The following is a 20,844-nucleotide window of genomic DNA, read 5'->3' as shown; positions in this document are numbered from 1 at the left end:
AGAAATTTGACATGCTCGAAAATCCTGCAGAAATGCAAAATTGACTGGCCTGATGAACTCGGGATGGCCGGGCAGTGATAGTTGTTCCTTTCCATCACTCGTTGTGTTGATTTCATCATGTCCATTTGGTGATGTTTTTCACTATAGAATCATATTGCAAATGCACGTGCATTTGCAATATGTTTCAATGGGCATTTACCATATGAAATTTGACATGCTCAAAAATGCAAAATTGACTGGCCTGATGAACACAGGATGGCCGAGCAGTGATAGTTTACCTTTCCACCACTCGTTGTGTTGATTTCATCATGTCCATTTGTTTATGTTTTCTTACTTTTGCAAAGTCACTGTGCATTTGCAATATGGTTCAATGGGCATGTACCATCACGATTTTGTCATGCTATAAAAATCCTGCAGGAATGCAAAATTGACTGGCCTGATGAACACAGGATGGCCTGGCAGTGATAGTTGTTCCTTTCCATCACTTGTTGTGTTGATTTCATCATGCCCAATTTGATAAGTCGCTCTGGATAAAGCGTCTGCTAAATGACTTAAATGTAAATGTAATGTGATGTTTTTCACTATACAATCATATTGCAAATGCACGTGCATTGTTGTGCAACTGATAACCCAAAAATAAAAAATATGGTTGTAAATGCATTTACGGTCATTATGATATTAAACCATGGGAACACAGGAAAACACGGGCAGTGATAGTTGTTCCTTTCCATCACTCGTTGTGTTGATTTCATCATGTCCATTTGGTGATGTTTTTCACTGTTGAATCATATTGCAAGTGCACATGCATTTGCAATATGGTTCAATGGGCATTTACCATATGAAATTTGACATGCTCAAAAATCCTGCAGAAATGCAAAATTGACTGGCCTGATGAACACAGGATGGCCTGGCAGTGATAGTTGCTCCTTTCAACGCTCGTTGTGTTGACTTCATCATGTCCATTTGGTGATGTTTTTCACTGTTGAATCATATTGCAAGTGCACGTGCATTTGCAATATGGTTCAATGGGCATTTACCATATGAAATTTGACATGCTCAAAAATGCAAAATTGACTGGCCTGATGAACACAGGATGGCCGAGCAGTGAGAGTTGTACCTTTCCATCACTCGTTGTGTTGATTTCATCATGTCCATTTGTTTGTTTTCTCACTTTTGCAAAGTCACTGTGCATTTGCAATATGGTTCAATGGGCAGGTACCATCACGAATTTGTCATGCTATAAAAATCCTGCAGGAATGCAAAATTGACTGGCCTGATGAACACAGGATGGCCTGGCAGTGATAGTTGTTCCTTTCCATCACTCGTTGTGTTGATTTCATCATGCCCAATTTGTAAGTCGCTCTGGATAAGAGCGTCTGCTAAATGACTTAAATGTAAATGTAATGTGATGTTTTTTCACTATACAATCATATTGCAAATGCACGTGCATTGTTGTGCAACTGGTAACCCAAAAATAAAAATATCAACACAGGTTGTAAATGCATTTACCGGTCATTATGATATTAATGCCCGCTATGGGAACACAGGATGGCCGGGCAGTGATAGTTGTTCCTTTCCATCACTCGTTGTGTTGATTTCATCATGTCCATTTGGTGATGTTTTTCACTGTTGAATCATATTGCAAGTGCACATGCATTTGCAATATGGTTCAAGGCATTACCATATGAAATTTGACATGCTCAAAAAATCCTGCAGAAATGCAAAATTGACTGGCCTGATGAACACAGGATGGCCTGGCAGTGATAGTTGCTCCTTTCAACGCTCGTTGTGTTGACTTCATCATGTCCATTTGGTGATGTTTTCACTGTTGAATCATATTGCAAGTGCACGTGCATTTTGCAATATGGTTCAATGGGCATTACCATATGAAATTTGACATGCTCAAAAATGCAAAATTGACTGGCCTGATGAACACAGGATGGCCGAGCAGTGAGAGTTGTACCTTTCCATTACTCGTTGTGTTGATTTCATCATGTCCATTTGTTTGTTTTCTCACTTTTGCAAAGTCACTGTGCATTTGCAATATGGTTCAATGGGCAGGTACCATCACGAATTTGTCATGCTATAAAAATCCTGCAGGAATGTGAAATTGACTGGGATGGCTGGGCAGTGATTCTGGTTCATCTCAATGGCTCGTTAGGGTTGATTTCAGAATGTCACTTTTGGTGATGGTACCTCACTGTTTAAACATATTGCAAATGGACAGAGTCACCAGCAAGTCATCGTCCATCAGTCAATTAGATATCATTCTGACACCAAACTGATACAAACTGACACCAAACCCACTTCTTCCAACTCGTTTAGTAGCCAACTATCACATACTTCAGAGCTGGCCCAAAATTCACAACGCCTTCGGTTCAAACCATAAAAAAACATAAAACACGTAGTTACGTTCTAGCTGCGGGTCCATTTCTTATGTTACGTGTAGACCTTGCTAAGGCGACCCCGAATCCCAAGTTTTGGCTCGATCGGTCATTTGGTGTCAGCAAAACCCTAATTGGTGCTGAAAATCCACTTTTTTCCATGACTTGCTACGGGGTCCTTGAATGAGCTATCGGACAGAAACGTTGGGGTCTGTCTATATGGGCCGAGACGGTCGCAATGCACCTAGTCTTGCAACTCTGGGACATTTCTAAATGTCGCCATTTTCGTGATGCAAAAATGAATTGAAGTCATTGCAAATGTACTGAAGCTGTTTCTCGGTCCGAGAACCGTCTAGAGCCACGTAACTCACCACGCACTATCGACCGGAGGTCTAGAACAGGATTCTAAAGTTTGAACTCTAGGTCCGACGGTTCTTTAAAAGTTCCAACAAGGTTAACTAATGCAGGCAGTGTATGTCTCTACGCACCCCAATGGGTCCCTACTTCCAAGCTGTGTGTGTGTGTGATTTAGTTTTCCTTTGAAATTTTACAGGACAAATGACTGATTTACAGTTCATGGGGTTGCCTAATCACATATATGAAGTTTTGGAAAGATCTGACTTTTTAACCCTCGAAACAGCCCAAGAGACACCAATTATGGAAGTAAACACCTTTTAACTATTAAGGGTTAATGCCACACGGTCAAGGTTAGGCTTGCACGGATCGGGAGGACCTTAGGAACGTACCTGAGGTCGAATTGTGCTTCTCACCCTAACAGTTCTCTCACTGTCACCCAAAAGCAAATGACGTTGTGGGGCAGGCTTCATTTTGGGCCTACTTTTCTAATGGTCGCTGCGCTTAGACCGGAGGCGAGCTTTGACGGTCAAGCGGGATATCTCGTTGAATTCGGCACGGCCTAGAGATTATGTTTATGCCATTGCCTGCTCTCTGTGTCTTTGAGCACCGCACTTTTTAACTCCATCCTTGCTGTGTGTGCGTGTGAGAGCTTTTCTTTGACATCTGTTGGGAGAAATGACTGATTTACAGTTCATGAGGGTTACCTAGTGGAACAGCCACTTTACAATAGTGCATCTAGGTCTTTTAAGGGGGAGGGAGGGGGGGGAAGGATTACTTTATCCTATCCTAGGTATTCCTTAAAGAGGTGGGGTTTCAGGTGTCTCCGGAAGGTGGTGATTGACTCCGCTGTCCTGGCGTCGTGAGGGAGTTTGTTCCACCATTGGGGGCCAGAGCAGCGAACAGTTTTGACTGGGCTGAGCGGGAACTGAAACTTCCTCAGTGGTAGGGAGGCGAGCAGGCCAGAGGTGGATGAACGCAGTGCCCTTGTTTGGGTGTAGGGCCTGATCAGAGCCTGGAGGTACTGACAACCGTTCCCCTCACAGCTCCGTAGGCAAGCACCATGGTCTTGTAAAGCGGATGCGAACTTCAACTGGAAGCCAGTGGAGAGAGCGGAGGAGCGGGGTACCACTTGGAGAGAACTTGGGAAGGTTGAACACCAGACGGGCTGCGGCGTTCTGGATGAGTTGTAGGGGTTTAATGGCACAGGCAGGAGCCCAGCCAACAGCGAGTTGCAGTAATCCAGACGGGAGATGACAAGTGCCTGGATTAGGACCTGCGCCGCTTCCTGTGTGAGGCAGGGTCGTACTCTGCGGATGTTGTAGAGCATGAACCTACAGGAACGGGCCACCGCCTTGATGTTATTTGAGAACGACAGGGTGTTGTCCAGGATCACGCCAAGGTTCTTAGCGCTCTGGGATGAGGACACAATGGAGTTGTCAACCGTGATGGCGAGATCATGGAACGGGCAGTCCTTCCCCGGGAGGAAGAGCAGCTCCGTCTTGCCGAGGTTCAGCTTGAGGTGATGATCCGTCATCCACACTGATATGTCTGCCAGACATGCAGAGATGCGATTCGCCACCTGCAAAAACGTCAGAAGGGGGAAAGGAGAAGATTAATTGTGTGTCGTCTGCATAGCAATGATAGGAGAGACCATGTGAGGTTATGACAGAGCCAAGTGACTTGGTGTATAGCGAGAATAGGAGAGGGCCTAGAACAGAGCCCTGGGGGACACCAGTGGTGAGCACGTGGTGAGGAGACGGATTCTCGCCACGCCACCTGGCTAGGAGCGACCTGTCAGGTAGGACGCAATCAAGCGTGGGCCGCGCGGAGATGCCCAGACTCGGAGAGGGTGGAGAGGAGGATCTGATGGTTCACAGTATCGAAGGCAGCCGATAGGTCTAGAAGGATGAGAGCAGTGGGAGAGAGAGTTAGCTTTAGCAGTGCGGAGCGCCTCCGTGATACAGAGAAGAGCAGTCTCAGTTGAATGACTAGTCTTGAAACCTGACTGATTTGGATCAAGAAGGTCATTCTGAGAGAGATAGCGGGAGAGCTGGCCAACACGGCACGTTCAAGAGTTTTGGAGAGAAAAAAAAAGAGGGATACTGGTCTGTAGTTGTCAACATTTGACATCGGAGGGATGTGTAGTTTTTTTCAGAAGGTGCAACTCTCGCTCTCTTGAAGACGGGAGGGAAATGTAAAGTAGCCAGCTGTCAGGGATGAGTTGATGAGCGAGGTGAGGTAAGGGAGAAGGTCACCGGAGATGGTCAGAGAGGAGGGGATAGGGAAGCGGGCAGGTTGTTGGGCGGCCGGCCGTCACAAGACGCGAGATGTCATCTGGAGAGAGGGGAGAAAGAGGTCAGAGCACAGGGTAGGGATTTCAGCAGAACCAGCGGTTCGTTTGACTTAGCAAACGAGGATCGGATATGGTCGACCTTCTTTTCAAAATGGTTCACGAATTTGTCATCTGCAGAAGGGGAGGAGGGGGGAGGAGGATTCAAGAGGGAGGAGAAGGTGGCAAAGAGCTTCCTAGGGTTAGAGGCAGATGCTTGGAATTTAGAGTGGTAGAAAGTGGCTTTAGCAGCAGAGACAGAGGAGGAAAATGTAGAGAGGAGGGAGTGAAAGGATGCCAGGTCCGCAGGGAGGCTGAGTTTTCCTCCATTTCCCTCGGCTGCCCAAGCCCTGTTCTGTGAGCTCGCAATGAGTCGTCGAGCCACGGAGCGGGAGGGGAGGACCGAGCCGGCCTGGAGGATAGGGGACATAGAGAGTCAAAGGATGCAGAAAGGGAGGAGAGGAGGGTTGAGGAGGCAGGATCAGGAGATAGGTTGGAGAAGGTTTGAGCAGAGGGAAGAGATGATAGGATGGAAGAGGAGAGAGTAGCGGGGAGAGAGAGCGAAGGTTGGGACGGCGCGATACCATCCGAGTAGGGGCAATGTGGGAAGTGTTGGATGAGAGCGAGAGGGAAAAGGATACAAGGTAGTGGTCGGAGACTTGGAGGGGAGTTGCAATGAGGTTAGTGGAGGAACAGCATCTAGTAAAGATGAGGTCGAGCGTATTGCCTGCCTTGTGAGTAGGGGGGGAAGGTGAGAGGGTGAGGTCAAAAGAGGAGAAGTGGAAAGAAGGAGGCAGAGAGGAATGAGTCAAAGGTAGACGTGGGGAGGTTAAAGTCGCCCAGAACTGTGAGAGGTGAGCCGTCCTCAGGAAAGGAGCTTATCAAGGCATCAAGCTCATTGATGAACTCTCCGAGGAACCTGGAGGGCGATAAATGATAAGGATGTTAAGCTTGAAAGGGCTGGTAACTGTGACAGCATGGAATTCAAAGGAGGCGATAGACAGATGGGTAAGGGGAGAAAGAGAGAATGACCACTTGGGAGAGATGAGGATCCCGGTGCCACCACCCCGCTGACCAGAAGCTCTCGGGGTGTGCGAGAGCACGTGGGCGGACGAAGAGAGAGCAGTAGGAGTAGCGGTGTTGTCTGTGGTGATCCATGTTTCCGTCAGAGCCAGAAGTCGAGGGACTGGAGGGAGGCATAGGCTGAGATGAACTCTGCCTTGTTGGCCGCAGATCGGCAGTTCCAGAGGCTATACGGAGACCTGGAACTCCACGTGGGTCGTGCGCGCTGGGACCACCAGATTAGGGTGGCTGCGGCCATGCGGTGTGGAGCGTTTGTATGGTCTGTGCAGAGAGGAGAGAACAGGGATAGACAGACACATAGTTGACAGGCTAGAGAAGAGGCTACGCTAATGCAGAGGAGATTGGAATGACAAGTGGACTACACGTCTCGAATGTTCAGAAAGTTAAGCTTACGTAGCAAGAATCTAATTGACTAAAATGATTCAAATGATACAGTACTGCTGGGGTAGGCTAGCTGCGTTGTTGACACTACCCTAATCAAGTCGTACCGTTGAGTGTGAAGTTTCTACAATGCTGCTTTTCGGGAGATAGCTGGCTAGCTAGCAGTGTTGGTTACGTTACGTTGCGTTAGGAGAACGACAATAGCTGGCTAGCTAACCTAGAAAATCGCTCTAGACTACACAATTATCTTTGAAACAAAGACGGCTATGTAGCTAGCTATGTAGCTAGCTACGATCAAACAAATCACACCGTTGGGACTGTAATGAAATGAAATGAAAATGTGATACTACCTGTGGAGTTTTAAGCGGAATGCGACCGGAATGCGAAAGTTCTATTCAGTAGACGTTGGCTGGCTATTGGCTAGCTAGGAGTGTCTCCTACGTTAAGGACGACAAAATAGCTGGCTAGCTAACCTCGGTGAATTAAGATAATCACTCTAAGACTACACACTCTAAACTACACAATTATCTTGGATACGAAGACAGCAAAGACAACTATGTAGCTAGCTAATACTACACTAATCAAGTCGTTCAGTTGAGTGTGATAGTTACTACAGTGCTACGGTAGCCGGTGAACGTATGCTAGCTGGCTAGCTGCTAGGCAGATAGGAGGACGACGAAATACGATAATAACGCAATTATCACTCTAAGACTCCATACTCTAAACTACACAATTATCTTGGATACGAAGACAGCAAAGACAACTATGTAGCTAGCTAACACTACACTAATCAAGTCGTTCAGTTGAGTGTGATAGTTACTACAGTGCTACGGTAGACGGTGAACGTGTTGGGCAGATAGGAGACGACGAAATACGATAATTACGCAATTATCTTTGATACAACGACGACTATGTAGCTAGCTAAGAAGAAATTGCTAAGATTAGACAAATCAGACCGTTGACAGTTTATGGGGTTGCTACTATAATGAAATGTAATGAAATGTAATGAAAAAGTTATACAACCTGCAGACCTTTTTAACGCTTGGATGCCACGGCTGACGCTCCAACCTGTCGTCTGAGGTTAATGCCACACGGTCAAGGTTAGGCTTGCACGGACGGGAGGACCTCAGTTTTACGTTCCTGAGGTCGATTTGTGCTTCTCACCTTAACGGTTCTCTCACTGTCACCCAAAAGCAAATGACACAGAAATCTCGCAGAGCTCCGCAGCACACTTTAAAAAGATTCGTAAGAACACCCTGCAACTGGATCTGTAACCGTTGAAAAAAAAAACACCTATCCGTGAACATCACCAATCTGTCGTTGTACGATTTCTCTTAAATGACGATAGATAAATGGCTGGTTCTTTTTTTATTGACACCGGAGGCTCCTTGACTTTGACGTGAAGTGGAAAAATAATTTCTCTATTTTCATTTTGGACCTTTAATCCCAGATAAATGGCCATAACTCAAAAACCGTTGAGGCCCAGACGCCATCTTGTTCGGGGCCAACTACCCATTATGCCCCCCCTACGCTCACCGAGTTTCGGCTTCGAAATATTTTCAGTTTTCGAGATAAGGCCCCGTCGTGAATCGTTATGTTTTGTCCAATAGCAATATGATTGCTTATGCCCTCTTGTGGGAATTTCCGGGACAGCGGAAAAATGACCAACATCTTATTATTTTTGTAAAACGGAAACCGAATGTCCGACAAAGTTCATTTGATGACTTCCTGGTAGGTCCGGCCCTGGCGCTCGGCCCGACGCCGTCCGCGAATTTTACAAACGATTTCGGACGTCTAGTAAGGGACCGTACATTTTCAATATGGACTTTCTCACTAACCATACAGCAACTGCCGAAATCTTCCCTTAAGGTATGTAAACAATGACAAGAAACTGTCATGTAACAATGACAAGAAACTCTCATGTAACACTGATGTCACAATGTCAGATGAAAAAGAAAGACATTACTTACTTTCAGAGAGCAGCGTATCACACACTCTAACCAACTGAGCTAACCGGCCGCTGGCTACAGAGCACAATTGTTGAGATGCACCGAGCCTCTGCAAGTGCTGGAGCGCAAACTAACAAGTCCACCAACAGCATAGCCTGACAAGACTGGACACTCTTGGTTGCTCCTTGTGGCAATTCCAAACAGCTGGGGAATTTGATCAATTGGTATTGTGTTTGCTTAGCATGCTATAGGTAGTGGGATCGATGCCCGCATTCCCCAAAAACACATTTTTTTGTGGATCCAAGAAAGCTGCAGTTCACACTTCATGCAGCCTTGTCTTACGACAACCTACTGTCATGTAGCAATGACAAGCAACTTTAATGTAACACTGATGTCAAAATGTCAGATGAAAAAGCAAGACATTACTTACTTTCAGAGGAGCAGCGTAGCAGACACCATTGAGGCCCACAAACAAAGCTGTGGAAAGTTTCCTTGAAGCCAGAGCATAAAGAAAAAACAAATACAGATGCCGAAACCTGGGATTGAACCAGGGACATTTAGATCTTCAGTCTAACGCTCTCCCAACTGAGCTATTCCGGCAATTCACTCAACATAATTCTGTGGCACCCTTGACAATTCACATGCATGTGACTCATAATTTGACACTCAACATGTACATAATAGCCAGTATGGGGATCGAACCCATGACCTTGGCGTTATTAGCACCACACTCTAACCAACTGAGCTAACCGGCCATTTGCTACTTTGCTCAATTGTTGAAATGCACCGAGCCTCTGCAAGTGCTGGCACGTCAACAAACAAGTCCACCAACAGCATAGCCTGACAAGACTGGACCCTCTTGGTTGCTTCTTGCGGAAATTCCAAACGGCTGGGGAATTAGCTCAAATGCTTTGCACGCGTGAGGTAGTGGGATCGATGCCCACATTCTCCAAAAGCACATTGTTTTATGGATCCAAGAAAACTCCAGTTCACACTTCATGCAGCCTTGTCTTACGACAACCTACTGTCATGTAAACAATGACAAGAAACTGTAACAATGACAAGAAACTCTCATGTAACACTGATGTCACAATGTCAGATGAAAAAGAAAGACATTACTTACTTTCAGAGAGCAGCGTATCACACACTCTAACCAACTGAGCTAACCGGCCGCTGGCTACAGAGCACAATTGTTGAGATGCACCGAGCCTCTGCAAGTGCTGGAGCGCAAACTAACAAGTCCACCAACAGCATAGCCTGACAAGACTGGACACTCTTGGTTGCTCCTTGTGGCAATTCCAAACAGCTGGGGAATTTGATCAATTGGTATTGTGTTTGCTTAGCATGCTATAGGTAGTGGGATCGATGCCCGCATTCCCCAAAAACACATTTTTTGTGGATCCAAGAAAGCTGCAGTTCACACTTCATGCAGCCTTGTCTTACGACAACCTACTGTCATGTAGCAATGACAAGCAACTTTAATGTAACACTGATGTCAAAATGTCAGATGAAAAAGCAAGACATTACTTACTTTCAGAGGAGCAGCGTAGCAGACACCATTGAGGCCCACAAACAAAGCTGTGGAAAGTTTCCTTGAAGCCAGAGCATAAAGAAAGAACAAATACAGATGCCGAAACCCGGGATCGAACCAGGGACCTTTAGATCTTCAGTCTAACGCTCTCCCAACTGAGCTATTCCGGCAATTCACTCAACATAATTCTGTGGCACCCTTGACAATTCACATGCATGTGATTCATAATTTTGACACTCAAAATGTACATAATAGCCAGTATGGGGATCGAACCCATGACCTTTGCGTTATTAGCACCACACTCTAACCAACTGAGCTAACCGGCCATTTGCTATTTTGCTCAATTGTTGAAATGCACCGAGCCTCTGCAAGTGCTGGCACGTCAACAAACAAGTCCACCAACAGCATAGCCTGACAAGACTGGACCCTCTTGGTTGCTTCTTGCGGAAATTCCAAACGGCTGGGGAATTAGCTCAAATGCTTTGCACGCGTGAGGTAGTGGGATCGATGCCCACATTCTCCAAAAGCACATTGTTTTATGGATCCAAGAAAACTCCAGTTCACACTTCATGCAGCCTTGTCTTACGACAACCTACTGTCTAAACAATGACAAGAAACTGTCATGTAACAATGACAAGAAACTCTCATGTAACACTGATGTCACAATGTCAGATGAAAAAGCAAGACATTACTTACTTTCAGAGAGCAGCGTATCACACACTCTAACCAACTGAGCTAACCGGCCGCTGGCTACAGAGCACAATTGTTGAGATGCACCGAGCCTCTGCAAGTGCTGGAGCGCAAACTAACAAGTCCACCAACAGCATAGCCTGACAAGACTGGACACTCTTGGTTGCTCCTTGTGGCAATTCCAAACAGCTGGGGAATTTGATCAATTGGTATTGTGTTTGCTTAGCATGCTATAGGTAGTGGGATCGATGCCCGCATTCCCCAAAAACACATTTTTTGTGGATCCAAGAAAGCTGCAGTTCACACTTCATGCAGCCTTGTCTTACGACAACCTACTGTCATGTAAACAATGACAAGCAACTTTAATGTAACACTGATGTCAAAATGTCAGATGAAAAAGCAAGACATTACTTACTTTCAGAGGAGCAGCGTATTCAGACACCATTGAGGCCCACAAACAAAGCTGTGGAAAGTTTCCTTGAAGCCAGAGCATAAAGAAAGAACAAATTGAGATGCGAAACCTTGGTTGCTTCTTGCGGAAACCAAGGACCTTTAAATCTTCAGTCTAACGCTCTCCCAACTGAGCTATTCCCAATTCACTCAACATAATTCTGTGGCACCTTGACAATTCACATGCATGTGACTCTTCATTTGACACTCAAAATGTACAGATAATACATTTTGACACTTGACACTCCAAGAAACCGAGCCTCTGCAAGTGCTGGAGCGCAAACTAACAAGTCCACCAACAGCATAGCCTGACAAGACACTCTTGGTTGCTCCTTGTGGCAATTCCAAACAGCTGGGGAATTTTCTATAAAGGCACGGACGGAATTTGAACCCATGGTCTTCTGTTTACGAGACCGACGCCTTACCACTTGGCCACCATGCCACTCTATAATGAAAATATATATATATATATATCAACATTCTGGAAAGTAGTAGTTGTGCAAATGTGAATTTGGCACACAAACTCAGTGGAGAAAGGACCTCATACATATATAGCATGCACTCCCCTCTGAGCTTCCATCCCATTTAATTTGCAGATAAAACGCAATATCAATACACTGTACTTTATATATACACAACTCCATTGAAACTACAATGAAATGATAGCAGCAATTCTTAAAACAGGTACGGACAGGGATCGAAAACATGAACTTCAGTTTTTGAAAATGATGCCATAAAAGTTGGCAACCATGCCACTTCTGTTCTATAAATGTACTAACAGGGATTGAACGCATGTTCTTCAGATTAAAAGACCAAATTATTTAGCACATCTCTGTTTCCTGCTTAGAATTTCAACATTCTGGAAAGTAGAAGTTGGGTCTTTGCAAAAAAACATGGAGAAGCTGGGGATTGAACCCAGGAGCTCATACATGCAAAGCATGCGCTCTACCACTGAGCTACACCCCCTTTCTGGGAAAGAAAAAATTGTTTCTAATTTTCTTAAATTTCTCCTTTATTATAGCAGGTAAGCCAGTTAAGAACAAGTTCTCATACACAACTGCGACCTGGCCAAGGTAAAGCAAAGCAGTGCAATTCATTTGCAGTCTGGACGCGGAGGGGTGAACATCTCCTGCTCTGACTGCAGCTGGAAGGGACTGCTGCGAGAGGACTAGGCCGCCTGTGATTGCCTTGATAAGGCGGAGCTTTACCTAGTATAGACTTACAGATGACCTGGAACCAGTGGTTCTGGCGACAAGTTACACATGGAACAAACTAGCGCACAGTCAATAACAAAATAGAAGGGATTTTTTTTTTAAAGGCAATAAATATGCCATAGTACCGAAGTAATCACAATTTAGCAAATGAACACTGGAGTGATAGATGAGCAGATGATGATGTGCAAGTAGAAATACTGGTGTGCAAAAGTGCAGAAAGTAAATAAAAACAATATGGCGATGAGGTAGGTAGATTGGGTGGGCTATTTAGAGATGGGCATCTCCTGCTCTGACTGCAGCTGGAAGGGACTGCTGCGCAAGGACTAGGCCGACTGTGAGTGCTTTGATAAGGCGGAGCTTTACCTAGCATAGACTTACAGATGACCTGGAGCCAGTGGTTCTGGCGACGAGTTACACATGGAACAAACAAGCGCACAGTCAATAACAAAATAGCCAGTGGTTCTGGCGACGAATATGTAGCGAGGGCCAGCCGACTAGAGCATACAGGTCGCAGTGGCCATATCAAGATAATTGACCTTTTCTTTACACTGTTGTGATGAAAGTACATTTCCATAATATCAGCTATCTACCATAAACGTCGAACAGGGATTGAACCCATGTGCTTCAGTTAACAAAAACAGATGGCTTTGCGCATCTATTTCATTCTTAGAATGTCAACATTGTAAGTGGGAGTTGTGCAAAAGCTAATTTAACAAGTGAATACTCTCAAAAGACAAGTTGGGGAATACTGTAGGTAAGGGAATTACCCCCTGTATTGGACAAAAATGAATGGGAAGTCATTGGCATCGGACAAACCATATACACATTGTCCAATACCACCCAATTGGCGTTGATTCATGCAAAGTGTATTGCAAATGCCATATGGCAATTGCCAGTTGTCACACTTTAAAATCCAACAGGTGGCGAATCCGCTCCACCTTGGTTTTTCATATTGGAAATGTAACCCAAGTCAACGTCCAAAAGCAAAATTTTGAAAAAATGATTTTTTTGTCAAAAACTTATCACCCCTTAAAAAAGTGCTTTCTGGACCGTTTTGGAAATTCTTTCGATTTTTTTGTCAATTACACATGTGTAAGAACTGTATGAATATACTTTTGTCCAATTTTATTATCATATATATATATATTTTTTTTTTTACATGCGCATAAGTAATATGTTTTGTCCATTTTCAATATGATTTCATAAAAAGTCAAAAGTCAAAAGTAAAAAATGTCAAAATTTTGTAAAAAACTTCACACACCCTTAAAAAAGTGCTTTCTGGACCGTTTTTCGAAATTCTTTCAAATTTTGTGTCAATTACACACGTATAAGAACTGTATCAACATACTGTAGTTGTATTTTATTGTCATATATATATATTTTTTTTAACTTGTGCATAAGGAATATGATTTGTCCATTTATAATATGATTTCATTAGGAAGTCAAAAGTCAAAGTCAAAAGTCACTTTTTTTGGGGCCAAATGCCATAAGAAATTTGACATGCTCGAAAATCCTGCAGAAATGCAAAATTGACTGGCCTGATGAACTCGGGATGGGGATGGCCGGGCAGTGATAGTTGTTCCTTTCCATCACTCGTTTGTGTTGATTTCATCATGTCCATTTGGTGATGTTTTTTTCACTATAGAATCATATTGCAAATGCACGTGCATTTGCAATATGTTTCAATGGGCATCATATGAAATTTGACATGCTCAAAAATGCAAAATTGACTGGCCTGATGAACACAGGATGGCCGAGCAGTGATAGTTTACCTTTCCATCACTCGTTGTGTTGATTTCATCATGTCCATTTGTTTATGTTTTCTTACTTTTGCAAAGTCACTGTGCATTTGCAATATGGTTCAATGGGCATGTACCATCACAATTTTGTCATGCTATAAAAATCCTGCAGGAATGCAAAATTGACTGGCCTGATGAACACAGGATGGCCTGGCAGTGATAGTTGTTCCTTTCCATCACTCGTTGTGTTGATTTCATCATGCCCAATTTGTAAGTCGCTCTGAATAAGAGCGTCTGCTAAATGACTTAAATGTAAATGTAATGTGATGTTTTTTCACTATAGAATCATATTGCAAATGCACGTGCATTGTTGTGCAACTGGTAACCCAAAAATAAAAATATGGTTGTAAATGCATTTACCGGTCATTATGATATTAATGCCCGCCTATGGGAACACAGGATGGCCGGGCAGTGATAGTTGTTCCTTTCCATCACTCGTTGTGTTGATTTCATCATGTCCATTTGGTGATGTTTTTTCACTGTTGAATCATATTGCAAGTGCACGTGCATTTGCAATATGGTTCAATGGGCATTTACCATATGAAATTTGACATGCTCAAAAATCCTGCAGAAATGCAAAATTGACTGGCCTGATGAACACAGGATGGCCTGGCAGTGATAGTTGCTCCTTTCCAACGCTCGTTGTGTTGACTTCATCATGTCCATTTGGTGATGTTTTTTTCACTGTTGAATCATATTGCAAGTGCACGTGCATTTGCAATATGGTTCAATGGGCATTTACCATATGAAATTTGACATGCTCAAAAATGCAAAATTGACTGGCCTGATGAACACAGGATGGCCGAGCAGTGAGAGTTGTACCTTTCCATCACTCGTTGTGTTGATTTCATCATGTCCATTTGTTTGTTTTCTCACTTTTGCAAAGTCACTGTGCATTTGCAATATGGTTCAATGGGCAGGTACCATCACGAATTTGTCATGCTATAAAAATCCTGCAGGAATGTGAAATTGACTGGGATGGCTGGGCAGTGATTCTGGTTCATCTCAATGGCTCGTTAGGGTTGATTTCAGAATGTCACTTTTGGTGATGGTACCTCACTGTTTAAACATATTGCAAATGGACAAGAGTCACCAGCAAGTCATCGTCCATCAGTCAATTAGATATCATTCTGACACCAAACTGATACAAACTGACACCAAACCCACTTCTTCCAACTCGTTTAGTAGCCAACTATCACATACTTCAGAGCTGGCCCAAAATTCACAACGCCTTCGGTTCAAACCATAAAAAAACATAAAACACGTAGTTACGTTCTAGCTGCGGGTCCATTTCTTATGTTACGTGTAGACCTTGCTGAGGCGACCCCGAATCCCAAGTTTTGGCTCGATCGGTCATTTGGTGTCCGAGCAAAACCCTAATTGGTGCTGAAAATCCACTTTTTCCATGACTTGCTACGGGGTCCTTGAATGAGCTATCGGACAGAAACGTTGGGGTCTGTCTATATGGGCCGAGACGGTCGCAATGCACCTAGTCTTGCGACTCTGGGACATTTCTAAATGTCGCCATTTTCGTGATGCAAAAATGAATTGAAGTCATTGCAAATGTACGAAGCTGTTTCTCGGTCCGAGAACCGTCTAGAGCCACGTAACTCACCACGCACTATCGACCGGAGGTCTAGAACAGGATTCTAAAGTTTCGGAACTCTAGGTCCGACGGTTCTTTAAAAGTTCCAACAAGGTTAACTAATGCAGGCAGTGTATGTCTCTACGCACCCCAATGGGTCCCTACTTCCAAGCTGTGTGTGTGTGTGATTTAGTTTTCCTTTGAAATTTTACAGGACAAATGACTGATTGACAGTTCATGGGGGTTGCCTAATCACATATATGAAGTTTTGGAAAGATCTGACTTTTTAACCCCTCGAAACAGCCCAAGAGACACCAATTATGGCACTTCCGGTTGGCACAGGAAGCTGTAAGTCAACACATATCCTCATTGGGGTATGCTTTTACAGAATCCTCAGTTTTAAGTCCTTACGTTAAGAATTGACTGATTTACACAGGGTGAATGCACTATGTCTATCAAACTGCAGGCAGGGTATGGATAAACACTTTTAGGGTGATTTTAACCACTTCCGGTTGGTCCAGGAAGCTTAGAATCAACACAGGTAGACCTCGTAGTGGCCTGATGGACTGTCATCGAAGACAGGTTCATACGGCATTCATAACCCACATAGGCTTCAGGTTGAATTTAGGGGTGCAGGCAATGTATTCCTATGGGGAGAGAAGTCAATGCAAACTCTTTGAAGTAAACACCTTCTTTTAACTATTAAGGGTTAATGCCACACGGTCAAGGTTAGGCTTGCACGGATCGGGAGGACCTTAGGAACGTACCTGAGGTCGAATTGTGCTTCTCACCCTAACAGTTCTCTCACTGTCACCCAAAAGCAAATGACGTTGTGGGGCAGGCTTCATTTTGGGCCTACTTTTCTAATGGTCGCTGCGCTTAGACCGAGCGAGCTACGGTCAAGCGGGATATCTCGTTGAACTCGGCACGGCCTAGAGATTATGTTTATGCCATTGCCTGCTCTCTGTGTCTTTGAGCACCGCACTTTTTAACTCCATCCTTGCTGTGTGTGCGTGTGAGAGCTTTTCTTTGACATCTGTTGGGAGAAATGACTGATTTACAGTTCATGAGGGTTACCTAGTCACACATATGAAGTTTAGGAAAGATGTGACTTTTTTAACCCTTCAAAACAGACAGTGTGACCCAATTAAAGGCACTTCCGGTTGGCACAGGAAGCTATAAGTAAACATATGTCTTGATTGACATAGAAACTTACAGAATCCTGAGTTTTAAGTCTTTAAGTTAAGAATTGACTGATCTACGATCTACACAGGGTTGAATGTAGTCATTTTCACCTTTGAAGTTTATGTACATCAAAACACCTTTTGGGTCAATTTAACCACTTCCGGTTGCTCAGGAAGCTTAGAATCGACACAGGTAGACCTCATAGTGGTCTGATGGACTGTCATAGAAGACAGGTTCATAAGGCATTCATAACCCACATACGCTTCAGGTTGAATTTAGAGGTGCAGGCAATGTATTCCTATGGGGAGAGAAGTCAATGCAAACTGTTTGATGTAAACACCTTCTTTTAACTGGTAAGGGTTAATGCCACACGGTCAAGGTTAGGCTTGCACGGATCGGGAGGACCTCAGGTACGTTCCTGAGGTCGATTTGTGCTTCTCACCTTAACGGTTCTCTCACTGTCACCCAAAAGCAAATGACACAGAAATCTCGCAGAGCTCCGCAGCACACTTTAAAAAGATTCGTAAGAACACCCTGCAACTGGATCTGTAACCGTTGAAAAAAAAAAAACACCTATCCGTGAACATCACCAATCTCTCGTTGTACGATTTCTCTTAAATGACGATAGATAAATGGCTGGTTCTTTTTTTATTGACACCGGAGGCTCCTTGACTTTGACGTGAAGTGGAAAAATAATTTCTCTATTTTCATTTTGGACCTTTAATCCCAGATAAATGGCCATAACTCAAATACCGTTGAGGCCTAGACGCCATCTTGTTCGGGGCCAACTGCCCATTATGCCAAACATACGCTCACCGAGTTTCGGCTTCGAAATATTTTCCGTTTTCGAGATAAGGCCCCGTCGTGAATTGTGATGTTTTGTCCAATAGCAATATGATTGCTTATGCCCTCTTGTGGGATATTCCGGGACAGCGGAAAAATGACCAAAATCTTATTATTTTTGTAAAACGGAAACCGAATGTCCGACAAAGTTCATTTGATGACTTCCTGGTAGGTCTGGCCCTGCCGCTCGGCCCGACGCCGTCCGTGAATTTTACAAACGATTTTGGACGTCTAGTAAGGGACCGTACATTTGCAACATGGACTTTCTCACTAACCATACAGCAACTGCCGAAATCTTCCCTTAATGTATGACAGAAAACATGTAAAGTGGCTCTATCGTAGAGATACTTCCCCTTAATATAATAGTTGTGTTCAAATATTGATACAACATGATTTTTCTACAAAGTCCTCCAATGAATGTACATTTCCATGGAATTTGAAGCCTTTTTTATAAAGGCACGGATGGGATTTGAACCCATGGTCTTCTGTTTACGAGACCGACACCTTACCACTTGGCCACCATGCCACTCTATACTGCAATATATATATATATATATCAACATTCTGGAAAGTAGTAGTTGTGCAAATGTGAATTTGGCACACAAACTCAGTGGAGAAAGGACCTCATACATATATAGCATGCACTCCCCTCTCAGCTTCCATCCCATTTAATTTGCAGATAAAACGCAATATCAATACACTGTACTTTATATATACACAACTCCATTGAAACTACAATGAAATGATAGCAGCAATTCTTAAAACAGGTACGGACAGGGATCGAAAACATGAACTTCAGTTTTTGAAAATGATGCCATAAAAGTTGGCAACCATGCCACTTCTGTTCTATAAATGTACTAACAGGGATTGAACGCATGTTCTTCAGATTAAAAGACCAAATTATTTAGCACATCTCTGTTTCCTGCTTAGAATTTCAACATTCTGGAAAGTAGAAGTTGGGTCTTTGCAAAAAAACATGGAGAAGCTGGGGATTGAACCCAGGACCTCATACATGCAAAGCATGCGCTCTACCACTGAGCTACACCCCCTTTCTGGGAAAGAAAAAATTGTTTCTTATTTTCTTAAATTTCTCCTTTATTATAGCAGGTAAGCCAGTTAAGAACAAGTTCTCATACACAACTGCGACCTGGCCAAGGTAAAGCAAAGCAGTGCAATTCATTTGCAGTCTGGACGCGGAGGGGTGAACATCTCCTGCTCTGACTGCAGCTGGAAGGGACTGCTGCGAGAGGACTAGGTCGCCTGTGATTGCCTTGATAAGGCGGAGCTTTACCTAGTATAGACTTACAGATGACCTGGAACCAGTGGTTCTGGCGACAAGTTACACATGGAACAAACTAGCGCACAGTCAATAACAAAATAGAAGGGATTTTTTTTTTTTTTAAAGGCAATAAATATGCCATAGTACCGAAGTAATCACAATTTAGCAAATGAACACTGGAGTGATAGATGAGCAGATGATGATGTGCAAGTAGAAATACTGGTGTGCAAAAGTGCAGAAAGTAAATAAAAACAATATGGCGATGAGGTAGGTAGATTGGGTGGGCTATTTAGAGATGGGCATCTCCTGCTCTGACTGCAGCTGGAAGGGACTGCTGCGCAAGGACTAGGCCGACTGTGAGTGCTTTGATAAGGCGGAGCTTTACCTAGCATAGACTTACAGATGACCTGGAGCCAGTGGTTCTGGCGACGAGTTACACATGGAACAAACAAGCGCACAGTCAATAACAAAATAGCCAGTGGTTCTGGCGACGAATATGTAGCGAGGGGCCAGCCGACTAGAGCATACAGGTCGCAGTGGCCATATCAAGATAATTGACCTTTTCTTTACACTGTTGTGATGAAAGTACATTTCCATAATATCAGCTATCTACCATAAACGTCGAACAGGGATTGAACCCATGTGCTTCAGTTAACATATTTACATTACATTTAAGTCATTTTAGAATGTCTCTTATCCAGAGGGACTTGCAAAAGCAATTTAACAAGTGCAATACCTCAAATGACATCCAGTGGGGAACAGGTAGTGAATTAAATATTGACAAAAATGGGGGAAGTCATTGGATCGGACAAACCATTTACACATTGTCCAATACCACCCTAGGTATTCAAAAAGAGGTGGGGTTTGCAAATGCCATATGGTGCCATTGTCCACTTTAAAAATCCCTGGCGAATCACACTTTAAAATCCAGGGAGTTTGTTTTTCATATTGGAAATGTAACCCAAGTCAACGTCCAAAGCAAAACAAAAAATGATTTTTTTGTCAAAAACTTATCACCCCTTAAAAAATGCTTTCAACATTTTGGAAATTCTTTCGATTTTTTTGTCAATTACACATGTGTAAGAACTGTATGAATATACTTTTGTCCAATTTTATTATCATATATATATATATTTTTTTTTACATGCGCATAAGTAATATGTTTTGTCCATTTTCAATATGATTTCATAGAAAGTCAAAAGTCAAAAGTAAAAAATGTCAAAATTTTGTAAAAACTTCACACACCCTTAAAAAGTGCTTTCTGGACCGTTTTTGAAATTCTTTCAAATTTTGTGTCAATTACACACGTATAAGAACTGTATCAACATACTGTAGTTGTATTTTATTGTCATATATTATATAAAACTTGTGCATAAGGAATATGATTTGTCCATTTATAATATGTTTTTCATTGGAAGTCAAAAGTCAAAGTCAAAAGTCACTTTTTTGGGGGCCAAATCATAAGAAATTTGACATGCTCGAAAATCCTGCAGAAATGCAAAATTGACTGGCCTGATGAACTCGGGATGGCCGGGCAGTGATAGTTGTTCCTTTCCATCACTTTTGTGTTGATTTCATCATGTCCAAATGAATATACTTTTGTCAACTTTTATTATCATATATAAATATTTTTTATGTTTTTTTCACATGAATCATATTGCAAATGTTTTGTCCATTTTCAATATGATTTCATATGAAATTTGAAATGCTCAAAAATGCAAAATTGACTGGCCTGATGAACACAGGATGGCCGAGCAGTGAAGTTTACCTTTCCATCACTCGTTG

The 20,844-nt window shown here is 43.2% G+C and overlaps 8 non-coding genes across 8 annotated transcripts; all 8 read right to left on the bottom strand.

The window, feature by feature from the left end:
* Positions 1 to 9,010: 9,010 nt before the first annotated feature.
* trnaf-gaa (transfer RNA phenylalanine (anticodon GAA)) lies at positions 9,011 to 9,083 on the bottom strand. The gene has a single exon. It is a non-coding gene; the product is annotated as a tRNA-Phe (tRNA).
* An 81-nt stretch (positions 9,084 to 9,164) lies between these two features.
* On the bottom strand, positions 9,165 to 9,238 carry trnai-aau (transfer RNA isoleucine (anticodon AAU)). The gene has a single exon. It is a non-coding gene; the product is annotated as a tRNA-Ile (tRNA).
* An 873-nt stretch (positions 9,239 to 10,111) lies between these two features.
* Positions 10,112 to 10,184, bottom strand: trnaf-gaa (transfer RNA phenylalanine (anticodon GAA)). The gene has a single exon. It is a non-coding gene; the product is annotated as a tRNA-Phe (tRNA).
* An 82-nt stretch (positions 10,185 to 10,266) lies between these two features.
* Positions 10,267 to 10,340, bottom strand: trnai-aau (transfer RNA isoleucine (anticodon AAU)). Its single transcript has one exon. It is a non-coding gene; the product is annotated as a tRNA-Ile (tRNA).
* Positions 10,341 to 11,524: 1,184 nt separating this feature from the next.
* trnat-cgu (transfer RNA threonine (anticodon CGU)) lies at positions 11,525 to 11,596 on the bottom strand. The gene has a single exon. It is a non-coding gene; the product is annotated as a tRNA-Thr (tRNA).
* Positions 11,597 to 12,048: 452 nt separating this feature from the next.
* trnaa-ugc (transfer RNA alanine (anticodon UGC)) lies at positions 12,049 to 12,120 on the bottom strand. Its single transcript has one exon. It is a non-coding gene; the product is annotated as a tRNA-Ala (tRNA).
* Positions 12,121 to 18,234: 6,114 nt separating this feature from the next.
* On the bottom strand, positions 18,235 to 18,306 carry trnat-cgu (transfer RNA threonine (anticodon CGU)). Its single transcript has one exon. It is a non-coding gene; the product is annotated as a tRNA-Thr (tRNA).
* Positions 18,307 to 18,757: 451 nt separating this feature from the next.
* On the bottom strand, positions 18,758 to 18,829 carry trnaa-ugc (transfer RNA alanine (anticodon UGC)). Its single transcript has one exon. It is a non-coding gene; the product is annotated as a tRNA-Ala (tRNA).
* Positions 18,830 to 20,844: the final 2,015 nt, after the last annotated feature.

The sequence above is a fragment of the Oncorhynchus nerka genome, unplaced genomic scaffold (genome assembly GCF_034236695.1).
Source record: "Oncorhynchus nerka isolate Pitt River unplaced genomic scaffold, Oner_Uvic_2.0 unplaced_scaffold_1421, whole genome shotgun sequence".
In the NCBI taxonomy this organism is placed as follows: Eukaryota; Metazoa; Chordata; class Actinopteri; order Salmoniformes; family Salmonidae; genus Oncorhynchus; species Oncorhynchus nerka.
Note: the sequence above shows the minus strand (reverse complement) of the source record. Positions and strands in the feature narration are given on the sequence as shown.